At 46.1% G+C, this 24,763-nt stretch overlaps 1 protein-coding gene across 12 annotated transcripts in view; it reads right to left on the bottom strand.

Moving 5' to 3' along the window:
* The window catches only part of TENM4 (teneurin transmembrane protein 4), a 719,612-nt gene that overhangs the window by 145,452 nt on the left and 549,397 nt on the right, over positions 1–24,763 (bottom strand). The window lies entirely within an intron of this gene.

The following is a 24,763-nucleotide window of genomic DNA, read 5'->3' as shown; positions in this document are numbered from 1 at the left end:
CGCCTGAACCAAGATTTTATGTATCAAATTTGTATCTACAAATGCATTAGAAATTCTGCAGCTAAAACACTGGGGAAAACAGCATAAGCTGTCAGCGGTGCTGCTTTGTGGAGGCCAGCTTATTGGGCGAGTCTCACGGTCTTCTTCGCACTTTCCGTGCTTCACATTTTTCTCATAATGGGCCGATATTCCATTTTCTTGGTTTTTTCTTAGAGCTACTGGGCATTTGCAGACCTGTCTTTTCCCATGTCAGGGTTTTCACCTATTGACCGGGTGCCCACCGTGGGCCCACCAGGGCTAACACAACAGCCTGGAAGCTGGCCTCCTGCTTCCCCTCTCACCCCCCACTCTGATTCCGTCACCGCCCAGTGGACTGAGCCATCTCTCGGGAACAAATATGATCCTGTCATTCTCCTGCTTAAAATCCTTCGATGGCTCCCCATTTATTGAGACAAAAAAATTCCAAGATCTCTCAAAGGCACTGGAGTTTTCTTTCACATTCCCTTTGCTGTACCCGCCTCCCCGGCATATGTGGTCATGCCCACCTTTTGCTGGGATGGGATTTTCTCAGACTCTTCCTACTACTTTTCCTATATTCTGTGTGACCTGACAAGGAAATATGGAGTTCATTTAAGAAAGATTTTAGCAAACAAACAAACAAACAAAAAAAATCGTCAATGTTTTGTAGCTTCAGGTAGTAAGCCTATTATCTAGAAAATCTGTTTATTTGGAACAGCCTGTTTCTCAATAATGCTGGGTGTGGAATAAGGGAAAGAAGCCACTCTATACTGGAGCCTTCTTTGTGCCACATGTTTCCACAAAGTTTCTCCCATTTCACTGTCACCAAATCTGCAAGCATGTATTGTTATTCCTATTTTTAAAAAAGAAAAAAAAAAAGAGGAGGCTCAGAGAAAGATGAAGTGGCCTGCTGAGAATCACAAAGATGCTGAGTTCTGGAGGCAGGATTTGAACCCAGGACTCAGGGCCTGGTCTTCTTCAGTGATGCTGTGCTCTCTGTTCCTCAGAAGGAACAAGGTGACAGATCAATGGCACAGTGAGGCTGGTCTTGAAGACAGCAAAGGATCCCGCTGTAAGGTAGTAAATTCTAGGGCTTTCAGGGCTTAAAGGATCCAAAAGACCATAGCCTAATGCTCTCATTTAATAGTGAAGAAAACTGAGACCCGGAGAAAGGTCAGGGACTCACCCAAGGTCTCAGAGTGCGTCAGCAGAGTCCGAATTGAAAGCAGAGGAAGGGTTAGTCAGGTGGGACAGAGTTAAGGATTCAACGTGTTGTCTTAGCTCACAACTACAAGCCATGAAGCTAAGACTAAGGCCTCTGCTAAATGAGATGTTAGCGTCTAAGATGTGAGTCTTGCCCACAGGGAATCTGCAGCCTAACTGGGAGAAAGAGACGACAGCTGTCACCCAGGCAGTAGCACGGGGCATGGAAGAAGTTGTGCCTGGAGGTAAAGAGACCTTGTACGGGGGCCCATTCTTCTAGTATCATGCTGGGGGGGCCTAAAACAACTTCCTGCCCCTCTCTGGGCCTCACCTCCTTCATATATAAATGAAGGTGATGGCAGAGATGATGACCCCTGGGACTGCTACCTGTTCTAAAATTTTATGAGTCTATAATTAATTAAGAGAGCAACTGTGCAGAAAAGGTGTCCAGACAAGGAAGGGCATTGAGCCTTAAGAGCAACAAAGCACTTAGGGCCAAGGCAATGGTAGCTGATACGGGACAAAACCAGCAGAGGGAAGGCTTCTCAGAGGAGGTGGGCTTGAGGAATGGCTTGGGTATGGATCGATAAGGGAAAAGATGGAGGGATGATGACGAATTCATAGTGTGGTGTATTTCCTGGAATGCACCTATTATTGACTTGGAAACTACTTAAAAAGAGTTCAAGAGTTCAAATGCGTGGTTCTTTTTGTGAATGGGTGGGAAATTCCACTCACTCGATGTTGTCCCTCTGCGTAACAAGGGCTGCGCTCTACATGAACACAGAGTTAAGAACAAGAGGGTCCAATCTAGCATGTGCTCTCCTTGCAGCTCAAAGCGGTCTGGGTCCTGGTGGAGCGAGGCTCACAAGCCAGGGCCCTGAGCACCTCTGCTCTCCATTGGCTTTTCCTGGAAGAATCCATGTTCCTACGGTCTTAAAGTTGTAAGTGTCCTTCTAGAGAATGACTTAGGAAGTTTCTTTCTGAATATGCTTTTAAAAATAAGAATTTTGAGGGGCCCCTGGGTGGCTGAGTCGGTTAAGTATCCAACTCTTGATCTCAGCTCAGGTCTTGGTCTCGGGGTCGTGAGTTCAAGCCCTGCATTGGGCTCTCTGCTGGGAGAGGAGCCTACTTTAAAAAAAAAAGAATTTGGAGTAAAATTTAAGGCAAGATTATTTTCACTTTAAGCTACTGGCTGGTGGTCCAACTGGGAAGGGTGGGTTCCACCTTCAGCACCACAGAAGGGGTACAGGGCAGAAGCAGGAGGCCTGGTTGCCAGGTCCTGTTCTGCTACTGCCTAGCTGTCAGACGTTGGCCGTGTCACTTGATCTTCCTGCACCTGTTTCCTCATCCTTACACTTGTTCCTCCCTTGCTTCCCTGCATGGCAATACCTAGTCCTTTCAAATCTAGCTCAGATGTCACCTCCTCTGACAAGCCTTCTTGACTTCTTAAACAGGCTAAGTTACTCCCAGGACTCTGTCCCCCTCAGCCCTGTTAAAGCATCATGTACTCCACGTTGTTGCTCTCACTGAGAGAATTCAACCAGATGATCTCAGAGATCCCCCTGCCCCAATCTAAAACTCTCTGGTTCAGTCCTTCTCAAACCCAGGGGTATAAAATATGTCTCTTAATAAATTACCATAGTTACCATTTGCATTTTTAACAGGATCAATTGCAGATAAGTGTTACACGCTGTCTAGATTTTGATCTATGAAGCCTGTAAGATACAAGCCTGTTAATCATCTGCCAAAAAGCCTTCACAGTGAAACAGTGAGGAAAATACATTTTCTGTGACTGAGTATAGTGTTTGCTAAATCTGACAGAAGAGAAGTCTGTTTGCTTCAAAATTTGCCCCAGGCTGTTGGGTGTCAGAGAAGGCAAAAGTTTTAGGAGACATGGAATAATTTTACGATAGCAACAAGGAAGTAGAAGGGAGACATTTAGAGAATATTTATTTTGGATGAAATGTTAATGTCTATAGTTTTTCTTCCATTTGGAAGGCTTTCAAGTACTTGGGGCCCACTTGGGATTGCACAAATAATGAGTCTCCACTAACCAGGTATCGCTATACTAAATGCTAGTGCAGAAGAGACACTCATTGGCTTGGAAGAAGTGTGAACTTTATTGCATAAATGTTATGTTTCCAATTAGTGTTTGGTGAATTCCTTCCCCTATCGTTCCGTCCTGCTTTGCTCACATTCAGACTGCAGCTGCCTTCATTTAGCAGAAGGTGTACCTTTAGACTGCTCAGACCTGAGTTAAAATTTCAGCTGCCTATGAATTACTGATTTTCATAATTGGTTGGATGGTATGCTGGAGGATTGGCAGGGGGGCGCTTTGCCCCTAGCTTTTGTTTTTCTCTCACAACAGTGGGTCCTGCTAGGAGATTTAATTTTCAGGAACTTGTTTTTCCTTCCATCAATATTGGAATGTGGAGTTTAAATGTTTCCTTAGCTCATTCTCTGGATATGTGTTGTGAGTGGGCGTGTTCTCTGGATGTGGCTCAAAATATTGTTCAACATACAAAGGGGTGTCTGCAGAAGGAAGAGAAGACAATGCTCCTTCCTAGAGATGTGGAAACCACAGACGCCTCAGTGAACCCATTATAGTGCCTTACTTGGTCTGCTCGCTACCCTTTCCCAAACACAAATCACTAGCACTGCTGTGAAATGAGATGGTGAAAGATGATCAAGTCAAGGTCAAGGTGAAAGAGGATCACAGTTGATAAATACATCCTCCCGATCTGCGGTTGAGGTCCAGAAAAGCCTGCCTTCATTTTCTACCTTTTGCTTTCCATTTTTGAGATCCCGAAGACTAACTTTGTAGGAAACAAGGAGAGACCACAGAAGAAATCCTGCCTGGAGGAGGACTACGAGGCAGGCTGACTGCCCACTGGACTACTACTTCAAGGGGCAGTCACACCAGAAGAGGAGAGGTGGCTTTTCTCCTCCACCAGCTCACCATGGCCATGGGAGTCTGCTGACGGATTCCAGCACCAAAGACAGAAGGAATCGGCTGTGAGTGATGCCGGAGCTCACCAGCCATCCTCCGTCTCTCTTCTCCACTCATCCGGTACCTATCCCTCCCTCCCAGCACCTCCTCTATCTCCTGTTCTCCTGTGATGTGCCCCAGCCAAGAGAAGCAACTCTTTCCACTGCTTCTCTTGTCGCTCCTTAAGTCGTAAATGTGGATGTCAGCAACTCTTTCAGAGCAGTCGGTTAAAGAACCAACGTCTACCTATTACACAGCAGAGATCCACTCTCTGGTCCTTCCTTTTGGCTTCACTGTAGGATAGATGCTAATGCTTCAGGCAAGAGGAAGGAACTTGGACTCTGGGACAGCCAACTGCATGACTGGACATATGACCTTGACGGCAGCTAGTGAAATACTTTAGGTTACATCTATTACATCTTCTTTGATCCTGAAAGGGGACTGGCCTTATTATTGGCAACAAGGAAAAGAGAGGAAGACAAACTAGATGGCACAGCTGGGAGTTAATTCTACAGCAACTCACGGTAGAGAGGAGACTCTAATAGAGACCCTCTCATTCCCTCAAATGGAACCATGAAAGGTGTACCATATATTTTAATTTATTCCTCATAATAATTATGAGAAATGAATACCTTTGCCATCATTTTACGCATTTACAGCTCTCAGATGGAGACTGTGAGCTGAAGTCACTTTCTCAAGGTCACACAGCTATAAGAGCAAATCTAGTAGGTGAACCAAGTTCTTTCTGACGCCAAAGAAGCTGAAGGTTGTGGTATATGGCCTGAACCAGAGCATGGGCTCCAGGAACCAGGATGCCTCCCGCTAACTATATGCCTTTTGGACAAGTCATCTCTACATATCGGTTTCCCCATCTGTGAAATGGGGTTAATAATGGCACCCACCTAAGAGAGTTATTTTGAAGAGCTAATAGTGTAGCAGTGTGCATGTGAAGAGGTTTGCTCAGGCCTTGGCAGAGTTGGTATTTTGGTTTTAAGGAAAGGTCACACATGCCTTCCATTTGTGAACCAAAGCAACATACTAACTTGGTCTAATGAATCCCAACAAGGCAACGTGGGCTTTTGGAGGTGAGTGCACACACATATACATATAAAGCACACAGCAACTCTCTATGGTAAAACAGGAAAGCAAACAAGCACTGTGCTGAATGCGAAGAAGGCAGGGTGTTTGGGTACATTCCCTCCTGGGGAAAAGCACTATCAAAACAAATTAAACCTGTTGTCCCCCAGAAGCCCAAACACAGGCAGATTCATGCCAACATCTGAAAGAACTTTTCTCCCTGTGCACTTGAGATTGGCACTGGGAAGGTGCCAGGTGCTGGAAAGCTGTTACATGGCCTGTGAGGTGTCAGTCCCTGTAGGTGCCCCAGCTCTCTGCAGATGAGTCTGCAATAGTCTAGGTCAATGCAATGACAAAAATTTGACAAAGCCCCTGACAGCCTGGGCTTCAAGCCAGTTCTGCCCTGGTATTTGAACTGGGAGATCTGTTTTCGATCATACCCAGAAGTTTACCAACCACTATGAAGAGCAACCCTAAAGAGGGGGTCTAGGAAAGATGATGATTCCCTTGATTGTATTAAGTTTTGGTTATTTGCTAATTCTTTCTTTGGTGGCACATGAATTTCACCAGTAAGACTATGAGCTGCTTGAAGACGAGCATCAAGTCTGGTCCTCCAAAAAGTCTGGTGTGTACTACACACAAAGCAAGTACTCAGTAATATTCACTGTGTGGAGAAACTGAGCAGGAATACAAGGGGAGAAGTGGAGGAAAGAGGGCGGGAGGCACACAGCACGACAGCCAGACTCCAGAGGATGCCTGCTGGCCAAAAAAGCTATCATTTCCTTGCCCTACAGTTTCAGGCGTGCAATGCCTAGAATAAAGGGACTGAGAGGAAGTGCACTCCGCATTGTCCTCTCAGACCATATTTGGAGTTCAGTAGTTCACCATCTGGGAGCCACATTTAAGAGACGGATAAGATGAACTTGAGCATGTTCGTTGAAGAGCAATGAAGAGAAAGATAAGAGGACTTGAACAAACATTTCAAATAAAGAATTCCTGGGTGGTTCTGTCAGTTAAGCGTCTGACTCAATTTTGGTTCAGGTCATGATCTCAGGGTCATGAGATCGAGCCCTGTCAGGCTCTGTACTGGGTTGGATGCTGGGCGTGGAGCCTGCTTAAGATTCTCTCCCTCTTCCTCTGCCCCTCCCCTGCACTGTGCCCCGACCCCCACCCCCTGGCTCTCTCTCTCTCTCTCAAAAAAAAAAAAAAAAAAATTCCTGAAGGAATTGGGAATTTAACTTACTCAGGGGGTACTGACCACTGTTTAAAAGTATCTGAAGGGCTGTTATGTAAGATAAGGACTGGACTTTTGTGGTCCTAAATTAGATTGATTAGGTCCAATGAGTAAGGACTATAGTCCTTGGGAAATGGACTTAATTCAAAAGAAGAAAGAATTTTGTAAGCGTCGGAGCAGGATACTATTTACTTTGTTGGATCATATTCTGTTGATGTGTATGGATCTGCCCATATAATATAAACTTCTTGAGGGTAGGCAATGTGTCATTTGCTTCTGACTCTTTAGTAAACAGTGCCATCCTTGGCTCACAGCAGGTCTTAAATGAAAGTCTGTTGGCTGAATGACAAAATGAATGGACTAGGTAACCCATCAGATCATACATTTTCTGTCGCTGGCTGCATTCAAATTAATCACTGGCAGAGATATTGCAGGGGCCTTAAAGATAAGCTTCTAAACCTGAAATCTTAGGATTCCATGAGTCATGTGTGAAGGGACAGGCTTGGACTGTATTGAGAAACTTGGGTTTTAGTCCCACTCCTGCCACCAGCTTGTTAGGTGACACTGGCCAGGCCCCTTCCTCTCTTACGGTCTTTCTTTTTATCTACAAAATTAAATTCATTGAGCAAATATTTACTGAGCATCCACTCTGGCTCAGGAAGTGTTCCAGTGAAGTGGGATGGCTTAGATGGTCTTTCAGATCTAGCATCCTATGATCTAATGAATCAACCCAAATTGTTAGTCGTTAGAATACCATACAAACAGATGAAAAAGTGGAGAAAATCCTCGTGTTTAGGGTTGGAGAGGGGGAAAAGGAAGTTTGCTCATTTATGGGCTCAGGGCCAGAGACCCACTTCTAGTATCTGAACTGAAATGCACCCCGGGAATGTGGCGTCTGAAGTCTCAGTTAACTCAACTATGAAATGAGAAAACCGCTTGCCATACGCAATTGTCGCAAAGATGAAATAGCACCACTATGTATGTATGAGTCTGTGTATATGTATATACATGCATGTGTGTGTGTGTGTGTGTATATATATAGACAGGCCCCTGGTACACAGAAGGTGCTCAGGAAATGTTGCTTTACTCCTGTCCCTCGTATAGTTTCAGTGAAAACCCTTTAGCCTCTGTCAGTCACCTGAAGGGTCTGTTAAAACATGGACTGCGAGGCTCCACCTCTAGAGTTGCTCATGTCATTGGTCAGGGGCAGGGTCCCAGGGGATGCTGATGCCCTTGGGTACCCTGGGTACCCCTCTGAGAACCAGTGGTCTGGAAGAAAGGCTGAGACTTTACACACAGGTCTATCAAAACAAGCCAGAGGGGACAGAGAGATCTAAACTAAGCAAGAATGCCATCTGTAACTTGGGGACCACTTCCAAAGAGGAGGGCCGGGTCTTCCAGGAGGTAGTATTTGAATAGCTCTTAAAGAATAGGCAGGATTTTGAAATGCAAAGCAGTTCTGGGCAAGATGGGGGTGGAGCCAGAGCCAGATTCGGAATAATCATCTTTGCTGCTCCCACACAGCGACCTGCTGATCATCATGCCAACTTCATGTCAACTCTGTCTTTAGAACAAATTACTTAAGAAATCAGGTTTTTAAGAGCTCTACTCAGCTGCTGGCTAGAGTTGCATCTAATGAACATCGCTTTGTGCTGAATTATTCTGTGATGACAGACAATGGGGGAACAGAAATATGCTCTGAGGAGGTGGGGTGGGGGTGCTGCTAATTATTCTCCGATCATTTATCCAGGCTGGTCACCAAGCTTGATACTGCTTACAAGCTACACAGAAAACCAGGTCAGCATGGTCTGGTCTGAGAACACACACAACTATGTAAAGATGACCTAGAGACCTGCAGCTTAAGAACACCCAAGGTGCTAGGACTTCACCTGGAAAATGGAAATGTCCAGGCCGGATTCCCTTTGGCCCGGACCGCTGTGTCGGCATTCTGAGGGGACTTCCGCCTCCAGCCTCGTCCCTTTCTGTCTGCTCTGTCCCTGTAGGCCTGGCTGCCATTCTGGAGTTGAGCCTCTTCAGGCCACGGATAAGGGCCACTGCTCCTCAGGACCCAGAGTAGGTTCCGCAAACTGGAGGCCTATGGACGCTTTTGTTTGTATGGTGTCTAAAAATCTGCGTTAGTTGCCAGAATTTCTCAAAAAAAGGAGAGCTCATTAAAAAGTCTCAATGGTGGCTTTTCCTGAAAAATTGGAAGACCCAGCATGGCAATAATCTCTTCTTATTCAGGAGAGGCCCAGACACTGTGGCCACCTGCTCGGCCCCCCAGACATTTGAATATATGACCCCAGCCTGGAGCAGTGGTTCTAAATGTCATTTATTTGGGTACCGCCGTATGCAGCTGCCATAGGCATGTACTATCTGTCTTATTATTCACTTAGTATTTGTGGCTCATTTATTGTTGTGAATTTATTTAGAACAGAAATTTGAAATAATAGTTTGATATACCTAATTATATTTTTTCCAGCATACTCAAATAAATACATCATTTTTGAAAAAGAGTCTGTGTATAATGTAAAATCATCTCAAGAAGTATATTGTAGGAAATGTTAGAGATGAGAAAGCCTGCATTTCTGAACCAGGAGTTCAACGCTCCAACTTCTTTCTGAAATAACTTCTTTGCCACAAGGGTCCTCCTCATGGCCTCTTTGTGTTGCTGCCAAATTGCTTCCCATCCCTTCCAGAACCCACACCCCCTTTCCAGCCAATGCTGATGACTGCACCTGCGAAGCACGCCTCCTGCTCCCATACACAAGTCCAGGACCTTCCATCCTTCAAGCCTCCCGGGATTCCTTCCAGCAAAACAGGTCTCTCTCTCTCTCTCTCATCTGAATCCTAATGGCAATTGCCCTCTCTCCTTCATTTATCACCTACTGCTTTCTACCTTACAGTCTAGTTATTTATGAGCATAGCTCTTTTCCCCTAGTGAACTGCAAATTCTTTGAGAGGAAGGAATCCATTTCCAATTCCTCATCTTGTCCATGTCTCCCAAGTGACTGGCCCACTGCCTTGTCTGCAGGAGCTACTCCTTCAACACTTGTTAAATATCAAATGACAAAGGGCAACCTGTGGTTGAATGAGTGTCCTTTGGCGTGTAAAGCCTCAAATCCCAAGGCTGGGTTCCTTCTGTCGGGGTCTGGGCTGTTGGTTTCCTTGCCGATTTCCTTTTTTTTGCTTTTCATTTTTTTTTTTTTCCCCGAATTTCATTGCTATACATTTTTTCCGGACCTGCAGCTTCATTTTCATTTCTCTTCCTCTGGGCCTGCTATATTCAGCTAGACACTGTAACGGGCTCTCTTGTCCCTGAAGAGCCCTAATCATGTGTGTGGGGGTACCCAAGGTAATACAACTTTGCAGACCCCCAGCTCTTCTCTGTAGCAAGAACTGTCAGAATGGCTTCTGTGAATTATGGACCTGAACTACCTGTTTCAGGATATAACACAATAAAATGATTAACAAGATGGATAAATTCTCCATCTCCGGTGGATTTTTCTTTACAATAACTATAATGTGTGTCGGTCAGTCGCACAATGATTTGAACTGTATTTCTTCCTTATTTATCTAGTAGGTAACACTCAACATAATAACGTGGGTCTCTGTCTTTGGGCCAGAGGCCAAGTTGGACTTCTGCTGGACACCAAATCCTATTAGAGATCATGGTAATGCAATTATATGCTCAAGTTAAATATTTTATAGCTGCTCTGGCCATCTAGACAGATCATTCCCTTAGCCTCTAGGCAGAAGCTGCCCAAATGGCAAAAGCAAAAGACTATATATCTTGTAAGGAATTGAGAAATAGTTGCTGTTGTGAAAAGTTTATGGAAACTTCTGGCCACCTCTGACTCTCTGGCAGCAGCAGGAATCTAAGCCACCATTATACTAGGTTGTAATCAAATGTCAGCCCCTGTGCGGGCCAGACCTAGAGGGGAAGTCTCCCTAGTTCCCTGACCCATGACATGCTGGCCCGTCCATGTGCCGGAACCACCTGCTCTCTGCCCAGTGAGAGGTTTCGAGGCAGACTATACTCTCAGCTGTCCGCATGCTCAAATGATAAGAGCCCATGGGGTCCCTGGAGCACTAGGGAGCAGCCCCTGTGGCTGGCCAGCCTTCTTCCCAGGACCCTGGTTCTTTCCTCCGGTCCCCCGGGCTGGAGTGTGAGCACCAACCCAGGCGTGGTCAGCTGGGCTCTACCTCCCCATGCTTCGTCTCTAACCCCTCTGGGCCCTGGCATAATTCCTGCGTAATCTGACTTCATTGGCTGGAACTCCCTGACCTGGGACTGCACGTGGGCCATGCAATCAAACAGACCAGAGTCTGACTTCCTGCTCTGACTCTCACTATCTGTGCAACCCGGGGCGAATCATTTAAGGTCTCTGAATCCGGGTCCTTACTGACCTATCTCATGGCACAGAAGGGGGTTAACTGAGATAATGCACGTGAAGCACTTTGTGGAGCTTGCAGTAAATTTCTCATCGGTGGGAAGTAGAATGAAACCAAGTCAAAGCAAACCAAACCAAGCAAACCCATTTTAGACAGGCCAAGTCAGAGGCTGTGTGATAGAAGAGAAAGGGCACACACTTTAGAGCGAGACCCTGGGCATTCGCATCCCACTCTGCCACCTCCTGGGTGACCTCAAGCAAGTCCCTTCACCTCTCTATGTCCCGGTTTCCTTATCTGTAAAATGGGGTGATTATACAGTGCCCGGCACACAGTGGTCGTTATAGTATTAGCAACTGAGTGACTATGGATAGGGGGCCGTGGACCCTGCTCGGCACGCCAGTATTTCCTGGCTGTCCCCTGGCTGACCTCAGCTCACTTCTCCCTCATCAAGGGCTCCCACTGTGCCGTGCATACAGGCATGTGCACTTGAGCACAGGACAAGAGGAAGCCAGGCTGTCAGCTTAGGAAAGCAGCAACTCACGCTCCAGCAGCATCTCCATCCACACTGGCTTCCATTATTATGACACAACTGAGTCCGTGTAAGATGTTAGGTGTCTTCCTCATGGAAGAGCTCGGGCTGCCAAATTCCCTTTGCCTTTTGGCTCAGACCCCCAGTGCGTGGATAAACATCCTATAAACATTACTCCCTTTCTGTGAAAGATAAGTTATAAGAGTCCGGCCTCTCCTAGATGCCCTGGGGACATTTCCCAGGAGCCCCTTCATACTGGCCAAGTCTGGGCTTCTTCCCTCTGCTACTGCTCACCCTGAGAACCCCGGCTGTGCCCACAGCAGGGGCACAACCCTGTGCTACAGCCACGTTGGGGGCCCAGGGGCCAAGGCACACACAGTGTCTCCAGCAAGCCGCTGGAGTGGCCCCCACTTCAGGTGAGGGGGGCTGATGCTGGGCTTGCTGGTTCTTGAGGCTTCCAAAGGACGTAGCAGAAAGCAGGAGAAGCATGACCGCCGTCCCAGGGAACAGACTCCCCCTGTTGGGTCTTCTGCCTGCTCTGGGGGCTAGAGTAAAAGACCCCGGGTCCTGAGCGCTGAGCCTGCAGAAGCAGTGTTGCCGCCTGCCCCGGCCTCGGCGGCTACCCAGCCTGCATCCCTTCACCTGCCGTTCCTGGCGGCTGGCCAGCATTCTGGAGGGTGCAGGTACTCGTTCTCTCTAAAGCACTTGGGTCTGAGGGAGAGCGGCTTTACTTCACGATGGCTGAGTTTAATCCCTCGTCCCTCCCAGAACCCGGGGAAATCCCAGCCTTCACACTCAACCGCCCGGCCAGTCCGCTACGAGAAAGACACCGGGCCAGAGAGCACTTTCACACATCCTCCGCACGTCCGAGATGCGCTAGAATACCGGACCTCTCACTCTTCCCATCTAAGCTTCTTAGATTTGAAGCATAGACAGATACAAGTGTTTAACAACAAAGGAATAAATGCAGACATTCAATAAGGTAACAACAGCAATGGCGATGGCTCTCAGCACCGTCCTTTCCTGAGGACTGCCGTGTGCTGGGCCCTGGGATAAGCTCACAAACCTCCTACATCTCACTGGATGCTCACTCAGCATGAAGCGTTAGGTACCACCATCCCTATTTTTCAGAGGAGGGAATGAAGGCTCAGAGAAGGGAAAAGGCATGCTCAAGGTTAGTGAGGCAAGAACTGGTAGGTCTCCCGAACAACTAGTAACTGGAAACTAGGGCAATTAGCACTCGGGGGGCCAAAGGGTCTGAGCCCGTCTGTAGCCCCAACTCTCGGCGCCTGGTCAGGTTGGCAAATGGTCGGCTGAGATAGGATGAAGGTGCAGCAGTCTGACATGGGTGACAAAGAAGTGGGTCACGATGCTGTTAGGGCTCGCAGTGAATCCACGTGGAAAGTCCTGAGTGGGGAGCAACAATCAGGGTCCCCCAGGAACACACTGCCGCTCAGCACTGGGGGCCGGGCAGGCAGGGACCAGGCAGAAAAGTGCCCTTGGAGGATTTTGAAAGAGGAACAAGTTCAAAGGCAGGTTTTCCCAGAATCAGGTGCAGCAGCAGGGTGGGAACCTAGGAGGAGCAGTGGAATTGAGGCCGGGAGGGGCAGTCTGCGGGCAAATGTCAGTAATGCGGGGCAAGAGAGACTTCCCCCAGTTTGAACTGGAGGCCCCAAGTGCCCACCACTGCAAACAGCCCTCCTCTCTGAACAACCTTTTGAGACCGGTTAGTAACTAAGCTGGCAAGAACCACAGTTTAGGCCTAGTGCTCTGAGTCTACCCCCACCCCCACCAAGAAAATGTCTTCTTTCAGAGCCTCAGCCAGTCAACATGCTTCTGCTTTGAGATTCAGAGTCCATGTACAAATTAAACAAGATCATGGGAGAGCCTACCGCACATCTGGTGGAATGTGGGTGCATTGCATGGTCTCATTTAACCCTTCTGCAGCTCAGGGAAGGTCATTACCTTCCTCAAGATCTCACAGCTGGGTGGCTGCAGATCTGAATGGGCTCTTCTCATTCTCAGTCACATCGACATGCTCTTGCACTTCCAGCAGCTTCTCATCCTGGATTTTTGTTCCGTGGCTCCTCCCTTCCTTTCTTCCTAACCAAATCCTCTATGCCTTCTTGGCCCACCCTAGGCTACAGTGACCGTACTACCCTCACTGTTGGCCTTCTCAAAATCCCCTTGACAATTCACCATGTACTACATGGTAACCCCTGCCCTCATGCTGTCAGTGCTAATTCTCGGGCTGTGAGAAGCTCTTAAGGGACAAGGACCCCAGACGGCACTGCCTCTGCCTCTCCCAGGGAGCAGCGTAGTGCTCTGTCCCCCTGCCCCCAAAAAGTACAACCAATGTATATATTTTTAATTGATTTGCTTTTTTAGCAGGGTAAACAGAGTTGGGCTTAAAAAGGTAAAACCTAAATCTGGACAACTTTGTAACTTGCGAAAGCAATAAATACAAAAGCAGAATCTGGACTAACAATAATGTTGACATCCATCGTGCACTTGGTGGGGAGCCTGCTCTGCACACATTAACTCATTTCTCCCTCGTAACCAAGTCTGGGCCAATGATCGTTTTCTCGGCTACGTCTGCCCAAGATGTACAGCTGACAAGAGGAGGTGCAGGAACTTGAACCCAGGTCCTCAGGCTCCAAAACTTCTCCTTCCAATCATTACACTGTATGGAAAGCTTGAGGGGCTGTCTACAGCTTTCAATCACCATGGTAGCCTCACCTTGGGTCACTCTGGACAATGAAGGTGCGGAAAGAACAGACTGAGTGAACGAAGTGCACACTTGCTTGGGTAGAATGCTGGAGGTGGGGCTCACTCGCAAATGAGCCTTCCCAGTGGCCTGGGCTAAGTGAGGGGGTGTGGAAGGAACCAGGGGATTGTGCTGAGGTTTGTCGTGCTACTGCCAATGCATACTTTTCAACTCCTTCCTCCTTGACCTCTCTAACATTTTTTTTTTCTAATTCAAAGTAATATATGCACATAGTTTAAGAAGTCAAACAACGCTATAAAGCTTATGATGAAAATAGCAGTTGTCTGCCCTATCCGCACACACACATCGGCCTGCCATACCCCAGAAAACCAGTCTCAGCTCTTTGGGCTATTTCTTGTAGAATTTACCTCACTATTTCTAAACAGTGTGCTTATGCAACTGTTGTTTTTCTTACATTTGGTGTTTTCTACTACTACGGTTAGCTACTCCTGCCCGGTGTGATCTAATGGAAAAGCCTCATTTTTTGCTTCTATTTCCTATGTTTTGTTTTTATTAATAACTACCCCTACGATCCAACAAAACTAAAATCCCTCTGAAATAGAATTTCCCACGTGGTTAAATGGTACCAGGTAATCTGTCTGGCTCATAGTTTTTCTTCTTGCCTGGGGGATCTCCCTCCTGAGCCCTCTGCCCTGCTGTGGTCTGGTCTGTTTGTTTTCTGGGCCTGCTACACATCCATCATTCTGGGCCTTCTCTTCACCTCTCTCATTTATTGAACCACTTGTTTCCTGGACCCCTCTTGCTGGTCTACTTCATGGTTTTGATGGTGTGCCTTTTCCAGGAGCTTCCTGAGAAAAGGTGAATGGGAGGTATGGTTTTAGGAGCTTGCATGGCTGTAATCATCTTTATTCTACTCTTAACACTTGATGGATAATCTGATTGTGTGAGATGGGGCCGGAAGACGTAAGAGTCTAATTGTCGCTGCTTACCTCTCACAGAGACTTGAACCCACCCACATTTCAGTTCTATGGCCTCCCCTCGCCCTCTGCTGCACCTAGTCCCCTGTTTCTGAGGTTTTCTGGGGGCTCTGCTCTCATTGACATTTAATCAGGAGAGGCTCAGTATTTAGCTTTCCCTATGCTGCTAACTCAGCCCACTTTCTGTTTTCTAAGTCTGCTGACATCTCTTGATGGCTATTGTCTCTTATTCTTTCTGTCCTTGTGGGTTTGTTCCTTGTTTTAGATCACTGCTCTCATTAGGGTGGGACCCCAGGAGGGAGATATAGATAACCTTCAGCCACGAGTTCCTGTCAATAGCATTCGAGATGATTTTCCAGTCCTTCCTTCTTGAAGTTCTCTCTTCTCTCAGATTAAAAAAAAGAAAAAGCACTTTCTGACATTTCTGCCACTGTAGCCACTCCTCCTCATGCTCCTTTTCTGGCTCCTCCTCAACACACGAAATGCCAGTGGTCCCTGGGCATCAGTCTTAAATCCTCCTACCTTCTCCCCACTTGCCACTCGCCTCGCTCTCCCTGTTCAGTGTCTCAGGTCTCAGCTTAGATGTCACGCATTCCCTGCCCCCTGCCCCAATTAGGTTAGCTCCCTTGTTAAGTGCTCCCCCAAACTCCACCCCTTTCCTTCATAACTCAGCCTAGTCACAGTGATGATCAGCGTCCCTCTCCCTGCAGTCTGAGAGATCCACCAGGGCATGTCCCTGAGACATGTGTCCTCAGCTGTCACCACTGCCCCAGCAGAGAAGCTGCAGAAGAGACGCAGACTGGATGAATGTTGGCTTGTAAGGACAAATGAGTAACGGCGTCAATTAGATGGGAGAACTGGATTGCAACCCAGGCTTGCCCGTACGCTTGCTGGGTGATCTTGGACCACTAAAAGAGCCTTGCAGAAAAGACCCTTAACTTCGGAACCTCAGCTGTCGCTTCCATGAAATAGGGACAATAATCCAAATACCATCATACTTCACTGGGTTGTAAAGACCTAAATAAAAAGGCAAAAAACTCTATGTCAGTGTGCTCAGTAGGCTAAAAGTCCTATACGACATAAGGGATTATTACTGTCATGGTAAACTCCGCTATGCAGAAAATTCTTGTCCGTTTTGGGTATGGCGGATGCAGGAAACAGAATGGCAGGCTCAGGTTTCAAAGCTCACAATTCTTTAAAATAGGCTTTCTTTCTGAAAGAAAAAATCCCACTAAGCCTTCTCTGCTTTCCGCTAACACTAGGCTTTCACGATGGAGGGACCACCTGGGGTCCTGCTTTTCCCCTCAAGCAAAGCTGACTTAGAAAGCACCGTGTGCCTTCATGGTTAATGGTTTTAACTTAATGCATTCTTTACAAAGCAAAAACAAAAAACAATGGGAAAATATTTATATGCATCTAGGTGTGTCACAGAGAGCTGAAGAAACACACGTGTCCCACAGTACCTGCCACACTCGCCAGCAGACTCTGGTTCCACTCAGATCCTTTCTTGGTCTCTAGATTTGCTCCCTTTATCACTCGTGCCAACTGGGGACAGGAGGAAAGTGTAGAAAACGCCAGCTCTCAGAGGTTATAAGGTTGACAGGTCCCTTTCGCAGCCCTTATCGTTAGTGCTCTAAGGACTGCATTAGAGTCCACTGGGAAGAGCACGGACTCCAACGGCTGGCCTGAGAGACAACCCTGACTGACGCCGTGTGACTCTCCCTTCGGTTTGCAGGACGGGCTTGTGCAAACGGCATGGTTTCGGAGTTGAGAGCCTTGGGTTCCAGTTCCAGCTCTGCCTCAGACTATCAGATCAGACAAATTACACTGTTATTAATAGATGCGTCTGTGCTGGAAACATAGCTTCTGTGTCCTTCGGGGGCTGAAAATTACAAGCATTTCCCGATGTTTCATACACTTCATGGTGATAATTTTTAATGGCTGAGTAATATTCATCAAGTGAATATTCCATAATTCGCTTACATGTTTTCTTATTATTAGACATTGGATTGTTTCCAATTTTTCACAATTGTAAGCAATGCTGAGATAAGCAAGTAGCTTTTGCTAAGTATCAGCTTATTTCTTTAAGACAGACTCTTGGACGCTGAAAATATGAACATTTTTATGATTCAATATAAAATGCCAACTTGCTTACCCAAAGGGCTGCACTGATTTACAATGCAACTAGTAATATATATGGGTACAGTTTTACTGCAGTCCATTCAGGATTGGGTTTTAACTTGGAGGAGGGGGTTAATTTATAGGTAAAAAAAAAATACCCAATTATTTTAATTTGCACTTCTTAGATTACTAATGAGGTTAAATGTATTTCATGGATGTTTACACCACACTATATATTTTTGGAAACTTTTCTACATGGGAACTTGAACCATTTATCTATCAGATCATAATTTTTTTCACAGCATATGTACTTGAACATAATATAGATATTAGCCCTTTCTTGGTCTCTCATATTTACTTCAAATATTTTCTCAGTCTACTATTTTCCTTCTTATTTTGACAAGACTTATAAGACATATGGAAGTTTTACAATTTAATGTAAACATTTGCTAGTCTTTTTTTCTTTGTGATTCCTTCAGTGAATCTTTTAAGCTTAAAAGTCCTTCTCTAGGGCAGGGATACGCAAACACTGGGTTTTACCCTCTTCTAGTTTAGCTTTCAAATGTTTACCTCTTTAGTCCATCTGGAATTTATTTGGGCATGTGGTGTGAAGTGAAGTCTGAATCAAAGGGTGAAAACTCAAATTCCTCCAGGGGCCAACGCAGGTAAGTTAAAGAAGTAAAGCAGGTCAGGTGTGAGAAAACAGGATGAGGTGTAGACTGTGGTGAATTACAGAGTTTTTGAGAGGGCAGGGACTTGTTCCTGCAGGAATTTCGGTCTCCAAATTTTTAAAGGTAAACCATAAACCTACGGCTTTATGGGAAACAGTCCAATTTTTTACATTTAGGCCAACACTGAAGGCTCAAAATGCCTTCTCTGTGTCTCTCGGCCACATCTGTCCCTCTGAATGCCACTTTGCAGCCTCTGGTTTAAGCTCTGCTTTTCCAAGTTATTCTAACAACATTTATCGACTAAGCCTTTCCTTCTCCATTAACTTGTAATTCTTCTTTTTTTTCCCCAAGTATTAAAGTTTTACATATAGCTTGTAATATTTCTAGGCAGTTTTACTTTGTTAATCTGTTTGACTCCTAGTCTCTTTTATTTTAGATTTATGATATGTTAGTGTCTTTAAAGATGAGTGTCCTTTCATTATTCTTTTGGAATTTCTTCCATGCTTTCATCTGTTTATTATTCCAGATGAAGCCTTAAACCATTCAATCACATCTCCTAAATTCCCTTTAGGATTCAGTTTGGCATACCATTAAACCTATAAATTGACATATTTAGAGTGTTTCACCTTCTCATCTAGGAACATGCTATATTTCCTAATTATTCATGTCCTGTTTTATGGCTCTCAATAAAATTTCACAGTTTTTCTCACACAGGTCACATACAGTTCTCATTAAGTGATATTTTAATTTTTATTGATTTTTTTTTGACTGGGGCATTTTTTATTATATTTCATACCTGGTGATTGCAAGTATATGGGAAATCTATTACTTTTGAAAGGCTATCTTGTATCTCAGTTGCAAGTTCTGAATACTTATTAAGGTAAATAGTTTTTCAATTAATGTTTCTGGGTTCTCTAGGAATATAAACATACCCTTCACAAATAATGATAGCTCTGTCTCAACCTCTTATCCCTGTTTTCTGCCTAATGTTGGCCAGAGCTTCTAAAACACTGCTAATGGCTATTCCCTTCTTTATTAGTGATTTTAAAGGAAACTTGTCTTACATTTAACCAGGAAGCACTGGATTTTGACTAGAAGTCAGTGTTCTTTGTTATGCTATGTATCTTTTTGTCTTTTGTTTTCAGGATTGTTAGGACCTAGTGTCCTCACTAAAGGTGTTTTTATTACTTATTGAACACAAAAGACAGAGCTCAGCACCATGCAGAGTGCCTTCAAAAAGTGTTGGAAACTTGCAAAATAATTGTGAATCAGATGGACCTGGGTTTGAATCTTAGCTCTGCTTCTGTGTGACCTTGAATGCAATGCCCTGCCTCACCCAGAAAATGGGGATAACAACTCTGAAGGCACAAGCTGGTTACGAGAATTAAAATGAGTTCATGTCAATAGATTGTGCTCAGTGTAGTCCATGGCACCCAGAAGCGGCTCAACAGATTTCACCTTCCTCTCCTCTCATTTAAAAAGAGATAATGCTAGTAGGAACCATTTCCCAAATGAAAGGTTTCCACAGAAGAGCTTGCATTTATAAGCTTGAGAAAAATGCAAACCACATTTGTGAAAAATACCACCCTAGTCTTCCTGCCTTAGTGCACTGGGCTTTTTCTTGCTTGTCCAAAATATACAGTCCATCCCTTGCACTCTTGCATGGGCTTTTTGGCTTATGACACAAATGAAAATAAAATAAAAAAATCAGGCTGGCGTGTAATATGAACCAGGAATGAAACAAACTGTGCGTCTATTAGCCCTGAACATGAGAGCTGCTCAGATAAAGGCATGAACTAGCAGCTACTCAAACGAAAACCAGATGTTCAGAGGTTTCTGGCTCGCGATTTTTTATAACCCTTCATATAACACTCATACTCCTGTCATTTCAACAGAAGGTCCTCTGCTCTGTTTAAGTGGCAAGAAACCCGCCCAAACCTCTGCTAGATTTGTAATCTTTAAACCTGTGCTCGACCGTAAAGGAGCTCTCTCCCCAAGTTCAGACCCTTGGGTACGAACTCTTTGTCCCCAAGAAGCCAGGGACTGAGAAAGCACACGTCCTGGGAAGCTGCTGCCACAGGACACGGGGAAGGAGGGGTACCAGAGGCAGGGGGTCCTAACTTGGGAGGAGCCCAGGGGAAATGTAGGAGAGCCAGTGTAGAAACAGCACGGATTCAGGAGTCAGACTGTCATAGACTCAAATCCTGGCTCTGCCCTTATTCCTTGTATAACTGTGGCAAGTGGGTAACCTCTCTGAACCTCTTTTCTTCATCTAGATAAAGGAAATAATAATAACCCCTGCTTCCCTGGGACTAGTACAGAATTTAAGTTAGGTAATGTTATGTATTACACTTAGCACGCTCCTGGGAGCCTGCAAGCACTGAAAACAATCAGGGACTATTATTGCCAATAACAATAACAAACACTGTGTAGCACCTATCGCCTGCCCAGCATTGTTCGTAGCCTTTAACAGACATTAACTCATTTTATCCTCAAAATTACCCTCATGAAATGCATACTGGTATTATCATCATTTTTCAGATAAGGAAACTGAAGCACTGACAGGTTATCTATCTTGCCCAAGGTCACACTGTTAATAAGTGGCAGAGACTGGATTCCAGCCAGGCCGCCTGGCTTCAGATCTGGCCACGGAGCCACGTGTCTGTCTTTACTGCCACAGCACATGATGTAACTGATCTGATTCAGTCTGCCTCACATGGAAGGGAACGCGTACAGTTCAGGCCATGAAGGGCTTACCTGGTAAGGCAACTCATCTCTAGAGGGCCAGCATGGACCCTCCGCTGTATTCCCCTCTCCCCCACCTTCAAACTTAACTTGGTCTCTTCTCATCTTCACTGCCCTCTCCCGACCCACAGGAAGTGGGGTCTTTCTTCCTTTCCCAGGGTTGGTCCTCCTGCATCTGCCCTCTACTCCGTGTCTCCCACCTCCTTTCATTAATCATCCTCCCGCTCTCCTGGGCTCCCAATCTTCCCCCTGGCTCCTTTCCCACAGCTGACAACACTCAAGGCTCCCCCCACCTTGTATAAACCTTTCCATGAACCTACCTCCTCCTCAGGTTACTCCCATCTGTCTCCTTCCCTGCTCTGTCTAGAAGGAATTGCTTCTACTCCACGCCTCTCACTCACTTCTGAACTCGTAGTGACCCTGCTTCAACAGGGGGCGGAAACTGCGCCTGCTGAGGTTGCCAATGACCTGCTGATGGCCAACTCCAACAGCTTCTTTGTCATCAGCTCCCTACCTTTCCTCTAAGGCTAATCTCTTTGTATCTCCCTGAATGTTGGGGTTCCATCCGTGACTCCCTGCTTCTCGATACTCTACCCTCCCACCTGCCCCCTCTCACATCCACACCGATGATGCCCATTAAGTTTCCATCTCTGGGTCAGAGCTATCCCCAAGTCAACACCTATTTATCCATCGGCCCATTGGTAACTGTCAACAGCGAACATCCACTTAGAAATTCTATTAGCAGCTCAAATCTAATGTGAACTTATCCTCTGTATTTCCTTCCCCTCCTCACTTCCTAATTTTATTAATGTTATCACTATGTATCCATTCTCCAAGGTCGAAACTTCTTGCCTCTCCCTTACAGCTAAAATACAAGTGGTCAAGAAAACCAGTCTATAATGTCCTGCAATGCATCCTCTCCTTTATACAAAGCAGCAAAATCTGCCCCAGATCAGGCCTTCTTCCCTTATCTAACCCTACTGGTTACTGAAACAGTCTTCCAGTTGGCCTTCCTATTGTTGTCTGAGAAACCAACCCATTTGCATATACCACTGCCAGAGAGATCTATCCAAGACCGGAATCACGCTATTCCTTTGCTCGAGGACTGTCCTGTGCTCCCCACTGCCTTCAAAACCAGACTTCTAGGCGGGTCTACAAAGCCCTTCCATGTTGTCCCTAGGCTCATTTTCTGGGCTCTTCTCTGGGAACCGTCCCCTTCATGTCCTCTACCTACTCCCAGTAGACACACCGGGCACTCTCACACAGAGGCATGGTGGGAAAGAACACGAGGAGCAGCATGTGGGCACTGGGGCCAGAGAGACCTGGATTCGAGTTCCGGCTCCTCCCTGACTAGGTATGGGACTTCAGCCCTAGTCATTTAGATACTCGGAGCTCCAAATCCCTCCTACTTCGTATGCCTACTGTCAGCATCTGAGATACTTTATGTAAACATCTAAGATACACTGAGATACAGTATGCATTGAATAAATAATAGCTATTAATACTATTAATTTAGCCAAATAGTTCAGAGAGGCAGGGGTGAGTTTACAAAGACAAGACCTAAAACTAGAAGAATGGGACATTTGAGAAGCTTCCCATGGAACTGGAAGATCAATTTGTAAGAACAAGTAACAGTTAGTGCCTTGGAATGTTCTGGAACCCACATTTCCATCTTTGAGCTGCAGCAGTTCTGGCACAGAAAGACTGTACGACTTGAACCAGTTTGAGAGTTGCTTTGTCCCCTGAATCCAGCAGCCCTGGAATGCACAGATCTCCTGGAACAGAAAGAACATTCCTCAATCAAGTGCCTGGCAGTGCCCTGAATTGGCAGTTGGGCCTTCTTTCCTTCAGAGCTGCTCACAAGAAGTTCATGTCCACAGAGGAAGGATCTAGGCTGCGAGGAGCATCTGTGATCTTTGACCTTTTCACTTGGTGCTCACTGACCATCTGGTGCAGGTCTGCCATGGTCAGAGTCCTGTGCCAGGCAGCCCGGCTCCAGGAGAAATCCCTGGGATTGGATTCGGAAGACCTGGCTTCCTGTCCTCAGGTGAGCCACTGTGCACAGACTGTTTGCTCATCTCTAAGCGCAAATAATGATTCCTTCCTGCCCAGTCATCAGGGGTTACATCCGAGGTTGAGCAGAGATGGTTACCATCTGATCTCCATGTCTCCTTTTTGTCGAGTAGCTCCTTCTCTATATTCCCGTTACTTGCTTCCCAGCTCACTCGGCACATTTATCACAGCAAGTGCTTTATGCTTCACAACCTCCTCCTGCATCCCTGGCGGAGGGAGCTCGCCTCCTCTCTGCTCCCATGGGAGCTTGTGCAGCCCTCTCCACTGGCGCGGACCACATTGCATTGGAGTTATTTATGAAAGGGTCAGTTCCCCAAGCTGACTATAGGCTCTCGGAGGGCAAGGCACCTGTTTTATTCACTGATGAATCTCCATCACTTAGCAAAGCAGATGTTCAGCAAATGTTGAATAATTAAGAGACACTTAAAAATATGCTAAGAACGTACCATGAATTACATGCTTTCATGTCATTGTCAGACTCCCTGAAGTAGGTTTAATTCCTAACTACAGGTGAGTCAGGTGAGGCTCAGACTCAGCCGAAGTCCCATAGCTTATAAACAGTACTGTCAGAATTCAAACCCAGGACCGTTTGACTCCAAAGCCTTTGCCCTTTCTCCAGGCCACACCACCTCTCTGGCCACAGTGACAAATTTCAACTATCTCCCACCAAGGCCAGACTCGGTTAGGGTTACAACTGAACTGGAGGCCATCTATGCAGTCAGGTCCCGCATACCAGTGCGATTGCTAAGGGAAGGAGAAAAGACACCTCCATTGTGAGAGCCCTGTTAAAGGCACCGCTCTGTCACAGAGAGGCTAGCTGGCAAGATGGGGGTGAGGAAATGCCTTTATCAACTGTGAGAGAAAAGAGCTATCGGAAAATAAAAAAATTCATCCTCAGTTACAAAGACAAAGTTATCACTATCTCACAAACTAAACCATCAAAAGAGAACTATCTTCTATCAGAAACTCCACCTGAACGGAGGTGGGAGTAGGGGTCCCTTGGGCAGGAACAGTCCCGCTCGGGATGTTCTTTAGGACAAGGCAGAGGGGTGCCCTGCAGCTGCTGACGGCAGGCACACTGTGAGTCTGGGAGGTGTGAATGCCAGCACCTCTAAGCCCCTGTCTGTCTTGATGACTGTCTGACTGGGAGAGTGTGGAGGCACACAGGTGGATGTCATCACACACCAGAGACCTGGTCACTAAGATGTCAGAGGAAGCACAGGATCTGGGCTGCCAACCTAGCTCTGCTATTTCCTACGTGTGAGATCGTGGCAAACAGAATTTGATCTCTGAGCCTCGTTTCCATATCTATAACGTGGGAACACACAGAACCTAACTTCCCAGGTTGTGAGGGAAATGAGGGATAACACCCCCAGTACAAGTACCCGGCACAGAACCATCGGCACTCGATTGACGGAGTGCTGGGACTATGATCCTGGCTCTGTTGCTTGGAGGCTGTGTGCCCCTGGACAAGGCATGTGACTTCTCTGAGCCTCAGTTTGCTTATCTTTAGAAGTGTGATTTAAGTGATTAAAAGGTTTGGGGCGCCTGGGTGGCTCAGTTGGTTGAGCGTCCGACTCTTGGTTTCAGCTCAGGTCATGATCTCAGGGTCTGAGATCAAACCCCCTGTTGGGCTCTGAGCTGAGCATCGAGCCTGCTTAGGATTCTCTTTCTCCCTCTCCCTCTGTCCCTTCCCCCTCTGCTTGCACGTGTACTATTTCTTTAAAAATAAAAAATAAAATAAAATAAAATAAAAGGTTTGCAAAGGCTCTTGGCATTCTGTATCCCAAAGTGGCAGAACATCAACCAGAAGAGACTCTTAATCTCAGGAAGCAAACTGAGGTTTGCTGGAGTGGTGGGAGGTGGGAGGGATAGGGTGGCTGGATGATAGACACTGGGGAGGGTATGTGCTATGGTGAGTGCTGTGAATTGTGTAAGACTGTTGAATCACAGACCTGTACCTCTGAAACAAATAATACATTATGTTAAAAAAAAAAAAGAAG

This window comes from Mirounga angustirostris, unplaced genomic scaffold (assembly GCF_029215605.1).
Source record: "Mirounga angustirostris isolate CCGP_5_RB_7025 unplaced genomic scaffold, mMirAng1.0.hap1 SCAF_13, whole genome shotgun sequence".
NCBI classification, from domain to species: Eukaryota; Metazoa; Chordata; class Mammalia; order Carnivora; family Phocidae; genus Mirounga; species Mirounga angustirostris.
The sequence above is the reverse complement of the archived record's forward strand: the minus strand, read 5'-3'. Positions and strand labels throughout refer to the sequence as shown.